The following is a 19,843-nucleotide window of genomic DNA, read 5'->3' on the forward strand; positions in this document are numbered from 1 at the left end:
TTAGAAGTACATGGTATGCATTTTGAACATTTATTAAAATAAATCACGCAAAATCTGATTCTTTTAGTATTTTGTCCCCAGTCATTTCTACCGAATTTATGTGAAATACTTTTTACATTCTCAATTTTCGTTTGTAATAGTAATTGTAATTCGATCATTGAGTAGTAAATAAAATGAAAATCGGTGAGTGAATCTGTTAGATTATCTTTCGCGCCTTGAGAAGTTTTAAATTGATTTTAACACGGAAATTAATGATTTTAGAAAAAAAATGTTTCGAATAACTTCTCTTTCAACCTACTAATATTACCTAACCTACTAATATTAAAATGTTTTAAAGATGCCAATTTAAATTCATGCGGTATCGCGTTCCAGAAATATTACTTTTTACTTTTAATGCTTTTCATACTCATAACACAAAATACACGCTTAGAGTTACATCAAGAAGGAAATATTTTATTTCAAAATAACTAGATATGTGTTTTATATTTTTAGAATACGATACTGCATGAATTTCAAAGTTTAATCTCTGGTTGTAAAATCTCTCGACAAACGCGACGTATGCCATTTAAAAAAACGAAGTTGGTATCTTCCACGCCGCAACGGGATGATTGCGGAAAATGAAAATGAGTCCACGTGAAAGGATACATCCAGCCGAGAAGACCGAATCTAAAAGCATTAAAATCCATCTAGCCGTTTTAGAGATATTAAGTTGTAACACTTCATTTCAGGCCCATCCTGTACATATCAATTACAAGATTAATATTTTAAATTATATATTTATATATATTTTATGATCTAGCGTGATTTTTGAGTGTTAATTTGGAACATGAAAAATATTCGGAAAAAGTTAATGTATAATAAATTTACTATTTATCACTCATGTGGCTTACTAGAACCTAGCAGGACATCCCATACTTTAAGGACAGCACGAGATTTATAAATATAATTATTGATAAGTATAATTATTTCTCTCTGTATCATGGCAACAATCATCTAAATTACGAATAAATGCGCGATGTTCACGATAGTACGTCGCGTTTGTCGAGAGATTTTACAACCAGAGATTAAACTTTAAAATTCATGCGGTATCGTATTCTAAAAATATAAAACACATATCTAGTTATTTTGAAATAAAATATTTCCTTCTTGATGTAACTCTAAGCGTGTATTTTGTGTTATGAGTATGAAAAGCATTAAAAGTAAAAAGTAATATTTCTGGAACGCGATACCGCATGAATTTAAATTTAAATAAAAGTTTAATTTCTACATACGCGCACACACACGAGTTTATTTCGACAAATACAACGTACTATTGTATGGTAAACGTCGTGCATGTGTACCCGTAGTTTAGATTTACTGCTGGCTATGCCGACAGATCAAGCTGATGCACTGTTTCATTCTTGCTTCCTATGTTTTTCCTCTTTTTTTTTCGATATATCGTCTGTGCATGTAACGCTGAAGAGGGATTAAACATATCGGAAAAAATCCATCTTTTTCATATCGAGCTTGCGCGTCACATACGGGATTTCCGTTCCTCCGCTAGCTAGAATCCGGGCGAACGTCAGATTTGTTTATAGTCCCTGTCGATTTGATTTTGATAATGCTCCGCGTAACAGGTGCTGCTTATCAGAGCTGATACGTTCGACCTCGAAGGGACACGTGACGAACGGAGATGCTTAAGTAAAGGCAGTTTGATCAATTTGTCGGATAACTAGTAACAACTGACCGACTACCCCACGTCATATGCTTCACGCGTAATTGCGTTTAATTCGAGTTGATTCGTTGGCGACTACAATCGTAGTGCGCTCGTTGTTGCGGTTGTTGCCTCTTAAAGGTATAGGCTTGCCCGGCTCGCAGTCTCTGAGTGAATTATTCCGCTAAATTTGATCGACGGTCGAACATATTTCGAAAACAAGATACTTTGTATCGCGAAATTTTCGAGATTGTAACTGATGTTGATTAAAATATACAAGAACTAAGTTTCGTTGCACTCAGATGTGTTTTTCGAGATAGGCGGATGGATGAATATTTTCTCGTTTAGAAACATTTAATATTCTCGATATCAGTGTCACTTGAGATCTTGTTTGGGGATATTATATAATTTATATTGATAATTTCACTTAGATATATGAATATAATTTTCATTCGTTTAATATCGGTAAGTGAAATCTAAAAATTATGATGTTAAACGAAATAACATTAAGCCAACTATTAAATTATATGAAACAACTTATTGCGTCCTATTAACCATACACTAATTAATTAACTTGCTAAATTAACTTGATACACGAAGTAAAAAATGTATTGTATATACGTACATATATATAAACACACATCATTTTAAAGTATCAAAACAAATTTAAATTAAAATAATAAACAGAAAAACAGTAAAAATTCAGTACATTAATTAAAACAAATTTTTATTGTTTATTTTGTAAAATTTTTTGAGATGGAAATTATAGATGAATTATATGGGGCAAGTTACACATGTTCAATGTACACAATATGAAATAGACATTTCACTTTTCATTTCACGTTTTTCACGATTTAAAATGTCTCGATATGGAAACATAATAGGAGTTAACGTATTTTTAAATGTCTGCGTATCATGTTTGCAACCTGTTTGTTGATAATGTTCATCATTGTGACTCATGAATTCTTTGAGACTTACAATGTCGAGATTATTTTCTTTTCTTTTCTTATTTTGTTTTCTTTATTATCTATGCCATTTGATGATGACAGCGTCAATCTTACGTACACGGAAAGAACGAGATTTCTTTGAGTTTAATAAATTAAAATAAATCTTTACACATATATTTATCAAAATAGTTTAAGTAAATCAATATTTTATTTAACAAATAGGCTTGATTAACTCTTCAAATGATCTCACAAAATAATTTATTGTTTATTTCGAATTTATTGTTTGATTCAAAAAAGAAAATTATATCGTTTAATTTTCTTTACTGAAAAATGAAAGATGACTATTCACCGAGATAAAATTTACAATTTAAACAAATAATATGTTAGTTAGGAATATTCTATTTTCTTCTAAATAATAATATTTTTTCCATTAAACCATCCATTTAACCTGACAATACAAAATTATATTTGATATAAAATTATATTTTGAGTCAAACAAATCCCAACCTAATAAATAAAAACACCAGCTCTGAAGAAACTGTTCTCCCTGTTTATGAATATAATTAAAAAAAAAAAATACGAACGTTGTTCACGAAATAACTTAAATTAAATGACATAAATTGAATTCTAATTAAAGACCGCAAGTTCGTAAAGAATATTGACCGAGCAAAATATCGATTTTTAAATCGGGATACCGCAAGGTATTACATCGGGGTTTTAGCGCAGGCCGATGATTATAAATCTGCCGTATCATCGCGGAGAAAGACTTCCTTTCTTTCTCTCCTTTTCCCTCTCCCTTCTGAGGGACAAAGTCATAAAATTTCCAGCTAGGAGAGGGTTAGGTAGTTGCATTGAACTAATTCTATGGTGGCGAGTGCCGTGTTGTGCGGGAAACGTACGGTTGCAATGCCATTGAATCCACCGTAATACTCGTTGCTGGAATCGAGTAATCTTACCGGGCAGAGAGAGAGAGAGAGAGAGAGAGAGAGAGAGAGAGAGAGAGAGAGAGAGAGAGAGAGAGAGAGAGAGAGAGAGAGAGAGAAAGGGACGAATAAGGAGGGCGAGGAATCGGAAAAGGAAAGCGCGAGATCGGGATCTCGTTGAATCCGCTTCATCTCGTAGGATCTCTTTGTTTCTATTTCGCCGCTATTGTGCCCATTAGTGCCTTTGTGCGCTACGACGGCTGCTTTACCCGCTTCACCCCGCGTCTTATCCCCGGAACGACCTCTCTTCGTTAGGCCGCGAGTGCAGAAAGCTTCTGCTAATATCCGCCGCTGAAAGCACCGCGCATTCTTTCTCGCGCTCGAGAAAGCTCCGTCTCCGAAAAAAAGTTCGCGCTCGCCGCCCCGAGATAATGGATACTATCACGCGTGTGATAACGAGATCGCGCGTTCGTACGCGCGAGCGCGACGAGAACGACTCGCGCTTTCGCACGAGATACTGTTCGCGAGATAAAGAGTGAAGAGTAAAGAGTGTATACAGTTCGCATTGTACGGCGTCTCGACGGATTTGTATACGCGCGTTGTCTCCGTCCGATATCATCGGGCGATTTCAAAGCGTGCTCCAGCGTGAATGATTAATCGCGCGCGTGTGTACCGCTATTAGAGCGCTCCGGCGGACGCGCGATTCTGAATAGCCCTCGACCGCAAGTGTTAACACTTGCCAACACCTGTCGGGAGTCGACAAAAGCGAGAGATTTGCATGAGTCGCGCTCTGCGATTGGAACGCAAATATCGATCGTCGTTACGGCGGAATAATTATTTGACGTGCCGGCTCGTGTCGGCGGAGGAGACGTCTCCTTATTTTCTCATTCCGATATTCGCGGATTAAAGCGCCCATTACCGTCCAGTACGGCTTGCCTCGCTTTGGAGCTTCTCCGGTTTGTGCGCTTCGATTGATAGTACAGATACAAAGAGGCGTTTTTCTCCGAATGTTACAATGATATCCGCGGAGCCGCAATTAGGATGGCAGGCCGCGGAGCGTGCGCCTCTCGATGAGCGTCATTACGGTAATTATTGCGCTCTATAAATTCCCCATTAGTATGCCGCGATATCAAAAGAACACGAGGAGGAGCGCTCTTGAAGTCGAACGGGAACGTTCGCTCGCTTGCTCGCCCTTCCGCTTTCTCGTGCAAACGAGAGAGCGATGGACCGCGCTCAAATATTATTATTACCGACTAGCATAAGATCGTACAAGATCGTACCAGTACGGTAATGACGTGGCACTCGTAAAAATAACTCGATTCAATATCTCGAAGTGAAAGATCGTCGTATCTAGGTTTCGCGATCGCCATGTTAATTAAATGACATGTATGCAAATCATTTCGCTGGCCCGCTAAACACTTCTACGGCGTCTCTGTGTGCGCGCACGTGTGTGTATCCGCTTTCTCTTCTTCCGTGTATATTTATTTATCAGGTATTTTCCAAGAAACTCGAGATGCGAATATCTCACGCTTGACTGCTCCCCTTCCGATATCGTGATGTATTTTAAGAGCTCGATTTTAGGAACGCGTAACTCGGCTATAGTTTTTTTTTTTTAACGCAAAAAGCATACTTTTGTTTCTATTATTTTTCAATAGCGCTTGACATATCATTTCACTCAAACTTAAAGTACGTAATATTATCGAAGTTAAAGAGAAAATATTTGATAGAAATTTTGTACTACTGTGATCAAAAAGTATCGGAAATGGTTCAATAAAACGCAAGATTTGAATTTATTCGTCAAAATTTATTTCGTCCCCGTTAAAGTAATCTCCTTCCACTGCAATAGACTTATACCAACGTTTCTTCCAATTCTCGAAATATGCTTTAAAGTCGTTTTGGTGAAACCCTTTTAGGGCTCGCAGCGAATTTTCTGTTATGGCATCAATCGACTCAAAACGGTGACTACGAAGCGGAAATTTCAATCGAAGAAACACGAATAAGCCACACAGTGTCATATCAGGTGAATACGGAGTTTGCGGAACTGTATGTTTGTAGAATTTTTGGCCAAAAATTCACGAACAACAAGAGCATTGTGAGCAGGTGCATTATTGTGGTGCAAAATCTATGAGTTATGTCGTCACAAATCAGGTCGTTTTCTACGAATCTCTTCAGGCAAACGACGCAAAATGCTTAAATAATATTCTTTGTTGACAGTTTGGCCAATCGGCGGAAGGAATTTATGATGCACAACCCCACCAAAGCGTGGTTCATCCTCTCGACGTGTTCTCTGTCTTCCTTGAACATTTTGTACCACTCGAAAACTCTTATTTTTGATAGAGAATCGTCACCAAAGGCTTCTTGCAATATTTCCAATGTTCTTGTAGCGGTAATTCCGTCGCGAAAACAAAATTTAACGCACGTTCTTTGTTCAAGTATACTCGGCATTTTGAAAAATCGCCGGAGCAAAACTTCTTTGTACACAAAACAAGTTTATTTGTAAACGAAAACAGACAATGACATACGGATTGCTGCTAGATATCAATGAAAGTCATACCAACCTGGGAAAAAAACGACAATAACGCCATCTTGCATGTGTGCGATTTAAATGAACCATTCCCGATACTCCGATTCCCATTTTGATCACAGTAGTATTATCCAAATATTACAAAACATTAGCGCATGTGTCATTTTACCTGCCTTTTAAGAAAAAGATGGCCATAGCATTATGAGGCGGTTGATCATACATATTTTATGTTAAAGATCTAATATTTTGTAAAATCTAACATTTTGTAAAATAATAAAAAGAATTACAATTTTACATACTTACTTTATTTTATTAATATTGAACATACATTTTATAATATATAGGCGGAAAACTATTAATGATGGTACTATCGGTGATTATCGATAGTCACCGATGGAAGTATTATAAATTATCGATAATTATCAACTGTGTGGAATATCGATAGTTTTCTATCTGCAGTGCTGATGCTAATATAGGTCGATTATGTTGGCCAATTTACTCTGAAAAAAGAAGAAAGAAAGAGAAGAAGTGAAAACAAATAAAAATTACATATTATATTACAATTGACACATCTTTGTTATGTGCTTAACGTTGATCACGACAGCTTACTTGTAATTTATTCGATGTTGTAACGGATTTTAGTTAACGTGTGAAAAACTTTAGGCAGTTGAAAGTAAAAATATGACGAATATTAGGTGTACAAATTAATTCGGTGCTTTTAAATTTCGTGCCTTATTAAAGTCCGTTTTAACCCGTAACTGCTGTTCTCCGGTCAATTTGACCATTGCACTATTTGAAATTTAAATAACGCGGTTAATTTTCTAGTTGCGTATTCATCCGTCAGTGTATTTTCTTATATTCTGAATGTCAGTCGACTGATATACACGCAGTTGTGTGGTCGTGTTATTTGTCGAGATATTCATCAATTCCGTTTCCTACCGGTCAATTTGACCGGTGAACAGTGTGCGCGTATTTAAAATGGCTTCACAGCAGTTACGGGTTAAGAATAGTTTCCTGGTCTTTTGCGATTTGTACTACCAAATTCTCGAAACATTATATGCTTTGGCGAAGTAAGCGACATAATTTCACGAAACAGCAATGAACACGATGGCAGTCGATAAGCAGCCCGATTAGAAATTTATCCCATGGTCCTGATTAGATTTACATACCTCATTTAGTCATCAGCTATGTGTAAGATGATATTATCGGGTTCTGATACGTTAATTACGTAACACAGCGTGGATATCAGGACTTTATTAAGCATTATTGAATCCTCACGGCTTATTTCATGTTAAGGCTTCTGCTAAATGTTAGAAACATTTGGTTCATATGACGTGAATTAATATCGAAACCCAATATCGGTATTCGGATTGATTCGACATAGAACGCGTCTAAATATAGACCTGTGTGTAATTTCATTATCGTTTCAATGTCGAATTAATTATTCAAGGCACGTCAATGTGCGTCAATGTTTATAAAAAAAAGTCCCTACTTTTCTCAAGTCTCGCGATTACTAGACTGAAAAGATTGTCACATAAACACACTCCGCGCGTCTTTTTCGGCACTTCGATTCCAAGTGACACAAGTGATCACATCCCATGTCTTGACCGCGTTAAATATTAAATGTTAATGTTTAAGCTTGATGACCGAGCGGCATGTAACAACCTCAATGGCTTCGACGACATTCCTGCGACTAATGGTTATATAATGTATTCTTATATTGTTTGCAAAACATTACTATATATTAACATTGAATAACGTAACAACATTAGATATGCGACGACTGATACAATATATGTATATATATATGTATATACAGGGTGGTCCACGTAAAGTGTTACAAGTCCATAACTTTAAAAATATTTATCAAATCAAAAAATTATTCATAAGGAAGTTTCATGTATTCGAGAGGCCTCTCTAACTATATAAACGTAAAGTCGCCCCCGCTTCCCTTTTAAGGGGGGACGGGGGTAACTTCATAATTTTAAATGGAACTCCCTATAAAATGTTGCATATTTGGATTCTACGGGAAAAAACAAGTAAATTTTATCTGAAACATTTGTTTGGGAAATACTTTTATCAAAAGTTATAAGCATTTAAACCTTTAGCGATTTCATTCATGATTGAACTCCATTGACACAAAGTTGCGTTCGCGATACAACAAAAATAAAAAAGACCTTAAAGTATATACTTGATGTTAACCAAAAGAAATATAAATAAACAAATTTATCGGGTAATGTAAATACAGATCACAGATAAATAGTAGTTTTCTGTTCTTTTTGGGGTGCTTGATTTCCGTGAGTCCCGTTGCCTCTCACGATTTACGTGAATTTATAACATGACGTATAATAGGTCACTATTGTACGACTATGTGGCAGCATCTTGAATCTCTAGCTCATCTCTAATCTCATAACTCGGAAAGTACTCAATAAAAAAATACTTTATCATAGCGTTTTGGAAAGGTCTTGAAGTCAACTATAAGAATATGATATGAAAAATAGGAAGTTCCACTTGAGCAAGTTAGGTTGACCATCCTCTGACCTTAAGTAGATGTCCCAAGGTCAAATCAAGGTCACTGTTGTACGTCCCCCTCAACATCATATAACTCTTATTTGAAAAGTTTTTTGTAAAATTGCATATTTTCGAAATATTTGCCTTAAGATTAAAAATACTCATCTTGTATATATTAGCGAACCAGTGTGCGTGTGATTCCATGGTTGCTTTTAGATTTATAACGCAATATTATAATGGTTAATCTTCAAATAGCAAAATAATTTGAAATAAATGCAAAGAAGTTCAATGTCACGGTAATTTTACGGCTATTTTTACTGATTGCCAAGGGAAAAGGATAATTAATACATTAGGTACAATGAATAAGAATCTCGACAAGAAGCCGATCAACTAAACCTTATTATATGATACAGTAAGTTGTTACATTAAAGTTTTAATATGGATCCAATCATTATAATCTTATAAAAGTCTTCCTTACTCATTTGTCATCAACACATTATAAGGTCTGACTTAATTAGAATTACGTTTCACTCACCCTGTTAGGGCCTTGTCGATATCAGGCATAATCGATCAAAATTTCTAGTTGAGAGCATTTGAAACATTGCATTCTTTTTGCGTTATAATTAAAGAAAAATGTTAAAATTATAGAGATGATTTATCCCATTCTGGGTAAAGACACTGTAACACATAAAACGTGTAAAATGTGGTACGAGGGTAATCTCAGAAGTACCTGACCTAACAAAGAAAACACAAAAAATTTGGGAAAAAATATTTTTATTCTCTACATAGTCTCCTTTTAGCTCAATACACTTTTCCCAGCGATGTTCAATAGCTTCGATACCCTGTTTATAGTGGGAATCGTCGAGCTCTTCAAAATAGCCATCAAGCCACCTTGGTCCATTGTTTTGACTGCTCCTTCATCTCAGGTATGAAGTGATGGATCCATGTTTCATCCATGGTTATGAATCGACGCAAAAACTCGGCTTTATTGCTGCGAAACTTCGCCAAACACTCGATTGAAACATCCTCACGACGCTGTTTTTGTTCCAATCGCGGCATCCATCTTGCGCACAGCTTTCTTATGTCCAAATTTTCAGTCAATATGCGATGTACAGCACTTTTTGAAATGCCTACCATGTCTGCTAACTCGCGCACTTTCAGTCGACGGTCGTCCAATACTATTTTGTGAATTTTCTTCACCATTTCTGGCGTGGTCACCTCATTTGGTCGACCGCTGCGATGTTCGTCTTGGCAGCTTGCACGGCCTCGTTTAAACTCTGCCACCCAATATTTTTGTTGTACCTGTTGTAAATGAAGGAGCAGAATCCCCCAGAGTAGAATCTAGCTCCGCTTTGATATTGGTTGGACTGAGGCCTTTCAAATGAAAGTATTGTATCACATAACGATGACCAATTTTTTCCATGTTTACAAATTCACTGAGAGCGTTCACTATTGACGGCTGCCAAACAAATAATAAATAACGTAGCGTCGTCAAACTTCACACTTAAGCTTTATAAGGTTGATACTTTCTATCATAGTCATTCTTTTCAAACAACAACCGCTATCTATACGTCAGGTCAGGTACTTCTGGGACTACCCTCGTACCAAAGTTTTCGGAATGAAAATTTAAACTTTCCGATTGACAACGTCTAGGTCAACCATAAAAATTTGATGATGAGGAACTTGAGCAACTGCTAACTGAAAACTCCGTTCAAATTCAACAGGAGCTTGCGTTACAACTCGGAATTACTCAATAATGCATATTTCATCGTCTACATCAACTCGGTAAAATTCAGAAGGAAGGTAGATGAGTTTTGCACAACCTAAACTCGTAAAATAAGAAGCGAAGATTCGACGTGGCAATGTCTTTGCTGACCCGATTTAAAAGAAAAATTTCTCTATATAAAATAATTACGGGTGACGAGTATTATACAATAATCCTAAAGAAAATTGTGGGTAGATCCCAGCCAACCGTCGATATCGACTCCGAAGCTCCATTACCATGCCACACCCTTTATATCCCACCAGATACAGAGCGAAAAAAAGTTTTGCTGTGTATCTGGTGGGATGTGAAGAGTGTGGTGCATTACGAGTTGCTGGATCCTGGCCAGACTGTTACTGCGGTGTACTATCAACAACAACTTATCCGTTTGAGCAAAAGAGGCCTTATACTGGCAAGGAAAGTAGGCAAGTGATTCTGCAACACGACAACGCTCGACCACATACCGAAAAAAGGGGACTAAGGACATCATCTGTACGTTGGGTTGGGAAGTTCTCCCTCACGCGGCCTATTCACCAGATCTCGCCCCGTAGATTATCACCTATTTTGGTATCACTTCAACATCACCTACTGATGAGCACTTTACAGTTGACGAAGTCCGAAAAAGCATCGATGATTTTATTGAATCAAAATTGCCAAAAGTTTTTCCCGTAAAAGCATTTGTCAGTTGCCCGAAAAATAGAATAAAGTCATCGAAAATAATGGAGATTATTTCGAATATTAAATATGTACTTGTCTTTTCGTGAATAAATAAATTTGAATTTTATGAGAAACGGCATCGAATTAATTTGTACGGCTAATAATATTCATAATATTGTTATTCCGAGTAGTGCATAGACATAAACTACTGTAAATATCAATTAGTTTTAAGAATGACTACAAAAAGGCATCATTTCATAATTATTGAAGAAATCACAGCCTATGGCTATCATACTCGATTTATAAATACAACGAATAAGTTATATCAAAAGAGTTGATGTTGAATATACTGAAAATAAAATAGTGAGAAAAGCTAAGATTCAGAATCACTCAAATGTTGCTGCACGAATCGTAATCAAGTCAAATTGAATAAGAATTAGGTCAAATTAGACATTTGAAGTAAAAATTTAAGTTGAGCAAAATTAGTCAATGCTAAAACGTTAACTGAAATTAGTTATATGCATGATATGGTTGTTTTTTACAATTTCTTACAAAATTTTTCAGTTTTTTTTACAAAAAAGTTCATTTAACTGTACTTTTAACTACACAAAAGTTTATTTAGCTGCAACACGAGTTGTTCTACTTGCGATTGAAAGGTTGAGTATTATGAATCAAGCGATGCAAATTCGATTAGTATATCGGGTTGGCTTCATAACGGTCTCATTGAACTAAATTTCGAGCCGGTTTTGCATAAATAAGAAGCTGAAGGAACAATAATTTCGCCGAGGAACATTAAGACAATTATTTTAATATACAACATATTGCATACAACTATACACTGGGTGTTCGAGATCTTTTGAAAACAAAAAATTGTGAAGATTTAATCAGATCAAACAGAGAAAAAAGTCGAGTACCATTTTGTAATATATGCACAAATTTTCAAGTTATCAATTAAAAGAGCCTTTATATATGGTTATTAATATTACGATTTTTATAAAATGATACTTGACTTTTCTTTTCAGTTTGATTAATCTTCACAATTTTTTGTTACATTTAGTTTGTTTGGAACTGGACTTGAGTTGTTTCTCACATTATAAAACGCTTGTACCCGCTTGACCGTTTCATTTCCGTGAGCGTCCTAAAAATAATCCCTTCAAAGAGAAAGGTTGCTTCGTTCATTCTTGCGAAGCGAACGGTGCTCGCTCTTCGATATCTCGATTCCGTAGCAAGAGAACGATTACTTCACAATATTTCCGCGGCACATGTCATTTGGCGTCCTTTATTGGATTCGATCTGTCCGCGAGCCGTTTAGGGACCGCAATCATGCGCAGCCTTCCTCTCGCGGACCTGCCAATATCTATGCAAATTCACGGCTGAGTGTTACAAGGCTCGTGTCAACCGGTCGGTGATGCAGAATTCGTGCCAGAAACACGTATTCGGCCACGCCGACGCGACGATGCATCGCGGATAATGTTAACTCACGATTCATGAATATGCAATTGTTTTCGCCGAGGCGCGACGCGTCTCTGCAAAAACGCGCATCACGTGTGCGAGATGACGGTCTGCGCGCGTGTTACTGATTATTCTCATCTCACAAGAACTTCGATCGGTTCAGCGCCGATTTTTCGTCTCGATTGTGTTCTACATATCCCGTCGTTTCGGGGACGCTCGTGTAAAAAGGATCAGCTGGACACGTGGCGTGTCTCCGTTAATGACCCGAAAAAAATAGAGACATCTCGTTTTGCCGTATCGATCTTTTGGATTTTATGTCCGTTTCATTTGGGCGATAAAAATGATTTAGGTCACCGCGGGTACCTGTTTCGTATTTTTCGCCTGTGAGAGGAATTGTGGTATCGCACATCGATGTCTCAAACCCGTATTAAGATTCATTCTCACTATTCGTCGGACAGAGACAGGCAGGAATTCATTAACCTTTTGTGTGACAGTGATGAGTATACTTACCATCTTTTCCTTTTTCATTTTTACGATATATTTTTTTACAGTTTAATGAAAATAAGTATGATCTCATTTTAATCTCATATATTAATATTTACTTTACACGTTTACCAAAATTTTTATATCCGATCGTTCATTTTTAATTTTATTTATAAACAAAGTTGAAAAAAATGGTTAAAAAAATTTAATTTCTTCGAAAGCATTTGAAATTGAAGAGACTAAAAATTTTATTTATCTTCACATGTCAAAATATAATATATACTTTTTCCAGAAGTTTTCGCATACTAAATTGTTTTTGTCAACAAATTACTTGAACGAATTTTGCAAATTTAACATGAAATTCGTAATTAACGATCTGAAGAATCTTTATATCGTGTATCTGATATACATTTATTCAGATTTACACTAATTTGTCCCTATCCTAGCAGCCATATTGGATTTGCCATTTTGAATTTTTAAAATCTAACTTGAAATTTGTAATCATATTGATCCAAGATAACATAGAAGTGCGAGATTTCATAGGAATCTGTCAAGTAGAAAAAATGTGCTACATAAAAGGTTAATCTTCCGTCAAAATATCTTTTAACGTTTTTGTATTGAGATTATTGAGATGTGTGATGGTGACGGTTACTGCGAATAGTGCAGTATAAAAGTGCTAGAGAATGTTTTGATGGATGATTGACGGACTCCTATCTGTGGCCGTCTGGACAGATGGTGTGAATTAGCTTTTAACAATCGTTAATTGAAATTTGTGTCAGGTGTGATCTGAGTTTAAAACTGCATTGATAATCGTTACTTGACACTTATCTCAAATAAGATATTTAAATTTTAATTTAAAGTTATAAATCTGAGATTTTCTTATTTCTTTATTATACGGTGTATGGAACATTATATTAGTAATTGCGATTCAACTTAATTTTAATCAATATTGAGCTTCAATCCCTGAGTCTGAATATGTCATGCTTGAAATAAATTTTCAGTAACGACTACTAATACGGATTTTATAGTTAGAGGTTTTTAGTTGAATCATATGATTAATGCGACGTTACATTTTTGGACGCGATTCAATTAAGAAACTCATTCAACTCTAAATTCAGATCTGAGTATTTCGCGTGAGACTCTTCCCAAGTAATGACTGTTAAGTTTCTTCTTTAGAAGTACCTTCTTCATTAACGAAGGTGACGATCGCTTCAGTGAACTTTTGACACTCTTATGCGAAACAAAATAATTCTGCTACGCTTGACTTTCCCGACTTTCCCATTTTCGTACGTTGGCCAGTCAAAATACTTTCTTTCGTCCTGTCCTGCGTTTGCAACCCATCTTGCCCAATATGACCCACGATGATTTGCAACAATTTATATTCTCGATTTCATACCACATGCATTTAAGACACGTTCCCTTTTTCTGATGGTATCGCGAATTTCTCTTTTTAAATCACTCTTTTCTAAAATACATTCGACTGATAACATAGGCTTGAAACTTTTGCAAGTCGAGTCCTCGCTTGACCTAACCTAACTCCAAGCGCTTTCTCGAGCAGCCTCGAGCGTAGGATACGCGCGTAGCTCGCACCGTTCGTCAAATGGTCCGATCGATTTTCCGTAAATACCAGCAGATTCATCCTCGGTGCTGAGAAAATCGACTCGGTAGTTATCGCTAACTTTTGCGAGGGTCCGCAAATAATAAATTGCGCCTCTGCTGTTGTGCGCTCTCTCTCTCTTTCTCTCTCTCTCTCTCTCTTCCCTCTCCCTCTTTTTCTCTCTCCTCACTCACACCGTCTCGTACCTCGAAATAAAGAACGGAGCGCAATAGCCGGCCTCTCTGTGCGAGCTCTTTTGTCCCTCTCCTCCGTTAACCCTCTCACCACTGTGTCTCCCTCCCCCACGTGTCTTTTACCGCCCGTTCCTCTCTCTCTCTCTCTCTCTCTCTCTCTCTCTCTCTCTCTCTCTCTCTCTCTCTCTCTCTCTCTCTCTCTCTCTCTCTCTCTCTCTCTCTCTTTCCCTGTCCGTCGCCCTCCCTCTCCCTCTGACCCGTTAAAATAGACAAGGCTTCTTTCCCGGCCAAAGTCACAGATATTACCGGCCAATCTCTCGTCAACGGCCGGTCCGCGAGAACGACAGTTCACCTCCGATCCGCGGCGAAGTTGGTTTCGACGTTGCGACGACGCGGGCTTGTTCGTAAGCGCATCTGACCGGTCCATATTTACGGCGGCCGGCTCTCTCGCGGACGTAAACGGGGCGAAATCCATCGGGACGAGTACACGTTCCGAATACTTCGGCGAGCTCGCTGCGCCAGTGAATTTGTTCTCTCTCTCTCTCTTTTCTTCTGTTCGCCATGAGAGATCTCAATCGGTCCTGCGGGACCCTCGAGTGACATTCGTATTCGATTTCGCGCTCACAACGAGAATCGTCGATCTTTCGACAAGATACGCTTGTCGCAGACGAACTTCTTTTAGTTTGAAGTACTCGCCGTCGGTGGTACGTCATTTTGAAACACTTCGGTGTGTCTCGTCGGCAGAGTGACGGTAAAGATGTGCAGTTTATGAAATTGTGCAAATCGGGAGTGTAATTTCATATTACTAACTCGATTTGGTTTGACTTTAGAAGGCTACTCAAATTTGATTTCGATGAAATTTTGCAGGTATGTGATGCTAACTGAATGTAGTCGAAAGTGAAGTTGCGGAAATGCCTTTAGTACTTCTGGGAAATTAAAATTTTAATTATTCGGCTTAATTAATGTCTTTTTTAATCTCGATATGAAAGTACAATTAGAGTTCAAAAATATTTCATCTTATTAGCATATTAGGAAACCGTACAGTGTTGATAAAATATTGTTATTAAGAAAAAAACAAAATATCGAAGAAGCTCATTCTCTCATGTTTTTCGATATAATCAACATAAATCTAAATAATAATAACATTTAAATATGTCTCTTAAAAATCTAGTTTAACATAACCTGACCTAACCTAACGTAAGGGAGCTTGATCTTAAGGGAGGCTTAATTTTAGAAGGCTACTCAAGTCTGACTTCGATGAAATTTTACAGGTACGTAGCAATAACTAAATGTGTCGAAACCACAAGTACATTTTCTTATTAATATGTACCTGTAAAATTTCATCAAAATTCGACTTAGGTAGCCTTTTAAAATTAAGCTAACAATTTTGTTGATCATTGTGTTCAGTATCAATGGTAGCGATATTGTCGTGTAAAAAAGTCGTATAAAAAATCGGATACTCTTTTTTTCTAATATCTCATAGGATTTATTTGACAGACGTATCTTGTGGACACGAGTGAGGATAAACTACCAAGAAAAATAGTTATGTTAGATTAGGTTACATTAAGTTAAGTTAGGTTAGGTTAGGTTAGGTTAAATTAATACATACGAGCGGACAACAAATGCTAAGAAAAAGCAAGCAAAAAACAAACAAAAAATACATTAAAGTAAGTTTCTTCAGATTAGGTTAGCTCGGATTTCTTTAATTCCTCGGCGACGAGGCATTTCCGCACCTCCGCACTTGTGCGACTTCGACTGCGCTTAATCCAGTACCGTGTGCCTCTAAAATTTCATGAAAACCGGACTTCCTGAAGTCTTACGTTCGATTTTTAAATCGTAATTTTTAAGCGTAGAAGCGCACATCTTTAAATGACGGCTGATAGTCATCGCCGAGGCGACGGACGTAAGATGGGGACGAATCGTTCCCACGTAGTTTATCGACGACGTTAAAAATACGGGCGATGCGCTAATGCGGCTTTACATATTCACAACCTGTGTATGATAGCGCTTCTGAACGAGCGCGCACCGGGCGGCGTGGCCGCGGGTGGAAACCGTGCGAAGAAACCGTCGTCCCCCGTCGCGTGTGTGTTAACGGTAACTTGTAAAGGGCATCGAAATGTCAATTCGCTACTCGCTCGTTGATTGTGCGTACGGTGATTGCGTGCGGATTAAGTGGGTGTCGGTCGCACGGCGACGAGCGTCGCCTCGCTGAGGCGTGTTCAAAGGCGACAGGCGAGCGTCTTTTGCGCGCAACTTTGTTGCGGAAGCTCGCGATCTCTCGTGCGACACGGCGAAACGGGAGCGACCCGCCGCGCTCGGCGGCGGCGCGTGTTGATTAATTAGCCAATTAAAATGGGTAGAGCTGGTCGAGTTACCGGGCGAGGCCGATTATGGACGTAATACGCGCAGTTTAATCGCTTCGCTGTTGTTTCCGGCGTAATTAATGCCCCGATCCGAGCGAAATTGGGACAATGTAACTAATCCGTCTTCTAATTACTTGGCGTACCGTGATTCTCGCGAGAGTCCCGCGAAATGCTCGACGACAAATTCCGATTATTTGCATCCTGTGAGGAAAATGTCGAATTTTGAAATCTCAACCGTACATAAAATTGAACGTCTCACCTCTGGTTGGTTAATCCTTTATGTGGTATCTTTTCTACCTGGCAGATTTCTGTGACATCTTGTATTTTTATGTTTTTTAGTCACTGGTTACAAATTTCTAGTCAGATTTTAAAAATTCAAAATGACAAATCCAACAAATCCATGGCTGCCATATAGGGGTAAATTAATGAAGTCTGAATAAATGTGAATCAAATATATGATATAAAAGTTTTTCAGATCGTTATTACGAATTGCATGTCTGATTTACAAAATTCATTTAAATAATTTATTTATAAAAAAAATCTAGAGTGTGAAAATTTCTGGAAAAAATATATATTGTATTTTGATATTTGAAAAAAAAAGTAAAATTTTCAGTCTATATAATCTTAAATACTTTCGAAGAAATTAAATTTTTTTTAAATCGTTCTTTTTCAACTTTGTTTACGAATAAAATTAAAAATGAACAATCGGATATAAAAACGGTAAACGGTAAACGGGTATAAAGTATCAATATATCAGAAGAAATCAGGAACACGATATAAAAGTTTTTCAGATCGTTAATTACAAATTTCATGTTTGATTTACAAAATCCGTTAAATAATTTGTTGTTAAAAAAAGTGTAGCATGCTTCTAGAAAACTTCTGGAAAAAACATGTATTATATTTTAACACATGAACATTCATTTTAACAAATGAAGAGAAGTAAAATTTTCAGTCTATAATTTCAAATACTTTCAAAAACATTAAGTTTTTTTAAATCCTTCTTTTTCAACTTCTTCTTCTTCTTCTTCTTCAACTTCTTGTTCTTTTTCAACTTTGTTTATAAATAAAATAAAAAATGAACATTGGGATATAAAAACCTTAAGACAAGTGTAAAGTAAGTATCAATATATCAGAAAAATGTAAAATCATACTTATTTTCATTGAACTATAAACAATACATCGTAAAAATAGAAGAGAAGAAGGTGATAAGTATACTTATCACTGTCATACGAACGGTTAAACAGACGGGATATGACACGTTGAACACCATAACAGTCACTGATGATTAACCTAAAGTGTAATATGGCCCGAATTCTTCTAAACTTTTCTTCTCAACCGATCCGTAGAAATTCATGTCACCATCGTGATAGTGTTGCGTGATTTGCGTTTTTTAAAGTTATTTTTTATACGATTGGTGGAAATCAAAGCGGCACTTAAGACCTGTTACTGCTCGCCTGCTATTTGATTGATGACGACAGAAGTGAGAAAATGTACGCTGAGATTTTCTGCAATATACAGTGAAATCAAAAGTGATCCATAAAATGATACTCGCGATCGGTCAAGCAGATTTATAAAATTACCTGAATACTTTCCTTTCGGGGTCTAACTAATAACTAACAAATTACTGTAAAATTAATTATTAAAATAAATCACATTGTATGGAACATGTCTTTCTGATATATAACCTATTTTTCTAATCTAATCTAACCTTTTCTCATGATTCTGTCATGTTAATTTTATACACAGTTATTTAATGGTTGTTAGAGCAAAAGAAAAACATTTGAATTATTTTACAGTTCTGCTCGATCGACTTTTAAAGTTACTTAAAGTTACTTGGTAAACATATTTTTTTTTTATTTAAATATATTTCGCGCAGAAATTTTGAGCGTGCACTTTCCTACTTCTGACATCATAAATCAAGATAGTTGCGATGAAAATAACCAAGAGCCTCAAAGTATTAACAATATATGCGCACCAAGAAAAATTCCATAAAAATCCTTCGCGTGATTTTTAGTACACCCGGTGTGTTATGATCGAAGTTGACCGAACACACGCATCGAGAGAGATAGCCACTTTTAATATACTTCCTCATAAGAAATCAACGAAAGATGTTATTAATTTCGCCGGACACTTGACGCGAGACGAGCGGCCGATCCGTTTGAATCGCGTGGACCTTCTTCCCCGGCGAGGTACAATGCCGCAGTCATTCAGCATGGAATAGTAATTGCAGGATGCGCGCGATGATCTCAGAAGATCGCGATACGTCGCACGATGTGGAGCGCACGGATCGCAGACGCTGCGCATTAAACGATCAAGGCGCGATTAGACGAGAGATGCGAGCTTAGCGAAGCGAGTCGCGTGCACAAGAACGTAGGAGCCGCAAGTATATCATGCGCTCATGTAAATTTATTCGCGCGTGCATTGTTAATTAATACATGAAATACGCCACCATTTTTGCTCTCCCGTCACACCACGGGCGTTACGCGGCGGTATGCATACACTACAATACGAGGAAGCGAGAGAAAAGTGAAGTCAGTTGGCATACATATTAGGATAAAGTTGAGCATAGATGATTTAAAGATTAAATGGATGAACATAAGATGAAATGTGTAGATTCCTCTTAGCACTTTATCTTTATTATGGATAAATTTCGAAAATCTCAGTTTCAGCGCCGTCAAATACATGCAAATGCTTGCAACGGAAAAACAACCATTTCAATATTTTACATATTCACGGC

General features: G+C 37.0%; 1 protein-coding gene across 2 annotated transcripts in view; it reads left to right on the plus strand.

Moving 5' to 3' along the window:
* Positions 1–19,843, plus strand: part of C3G (C3G guanyl-nucleotide exchange factor) — a 310,905-nt gene that overhangs the window by 7,733 nt on the left and 283,329 nt on the right. Inside the window, exon 1 of one of the 2 annotated variants that reach the window (XM_025303549.1) lies at positions 14,962–15,494. The exons of the other annotated variant lie outside the window; for it this stretch is intronic. The gene's annotated coding sequence lies outside the window, so the exon portion shown is untranslated. Of the gene's footprint in view, positions 1–14,961; positions 15,495–19,843 lie in introns of those variants that run through there. 2 annotated transcript variants of the gene reach the window in all.

Source organism: Harpegnathos saltator, unplaced genomic scaffold, assembly GCF_003227715.2.
Source record: "Harpegnathos saltator strain DR-91 unplaced genomic scaffold, Hsal_v8.6 scaffold556, whole genome shotgun sequence".
Taxonomy (NCBI): domain Eukaryota; kingdom Metazoa; phylum Arthropoda; class Insecta; order Hymenoptera; family Formicidae; genus Harpegnathos; species Harpegnathos saltator.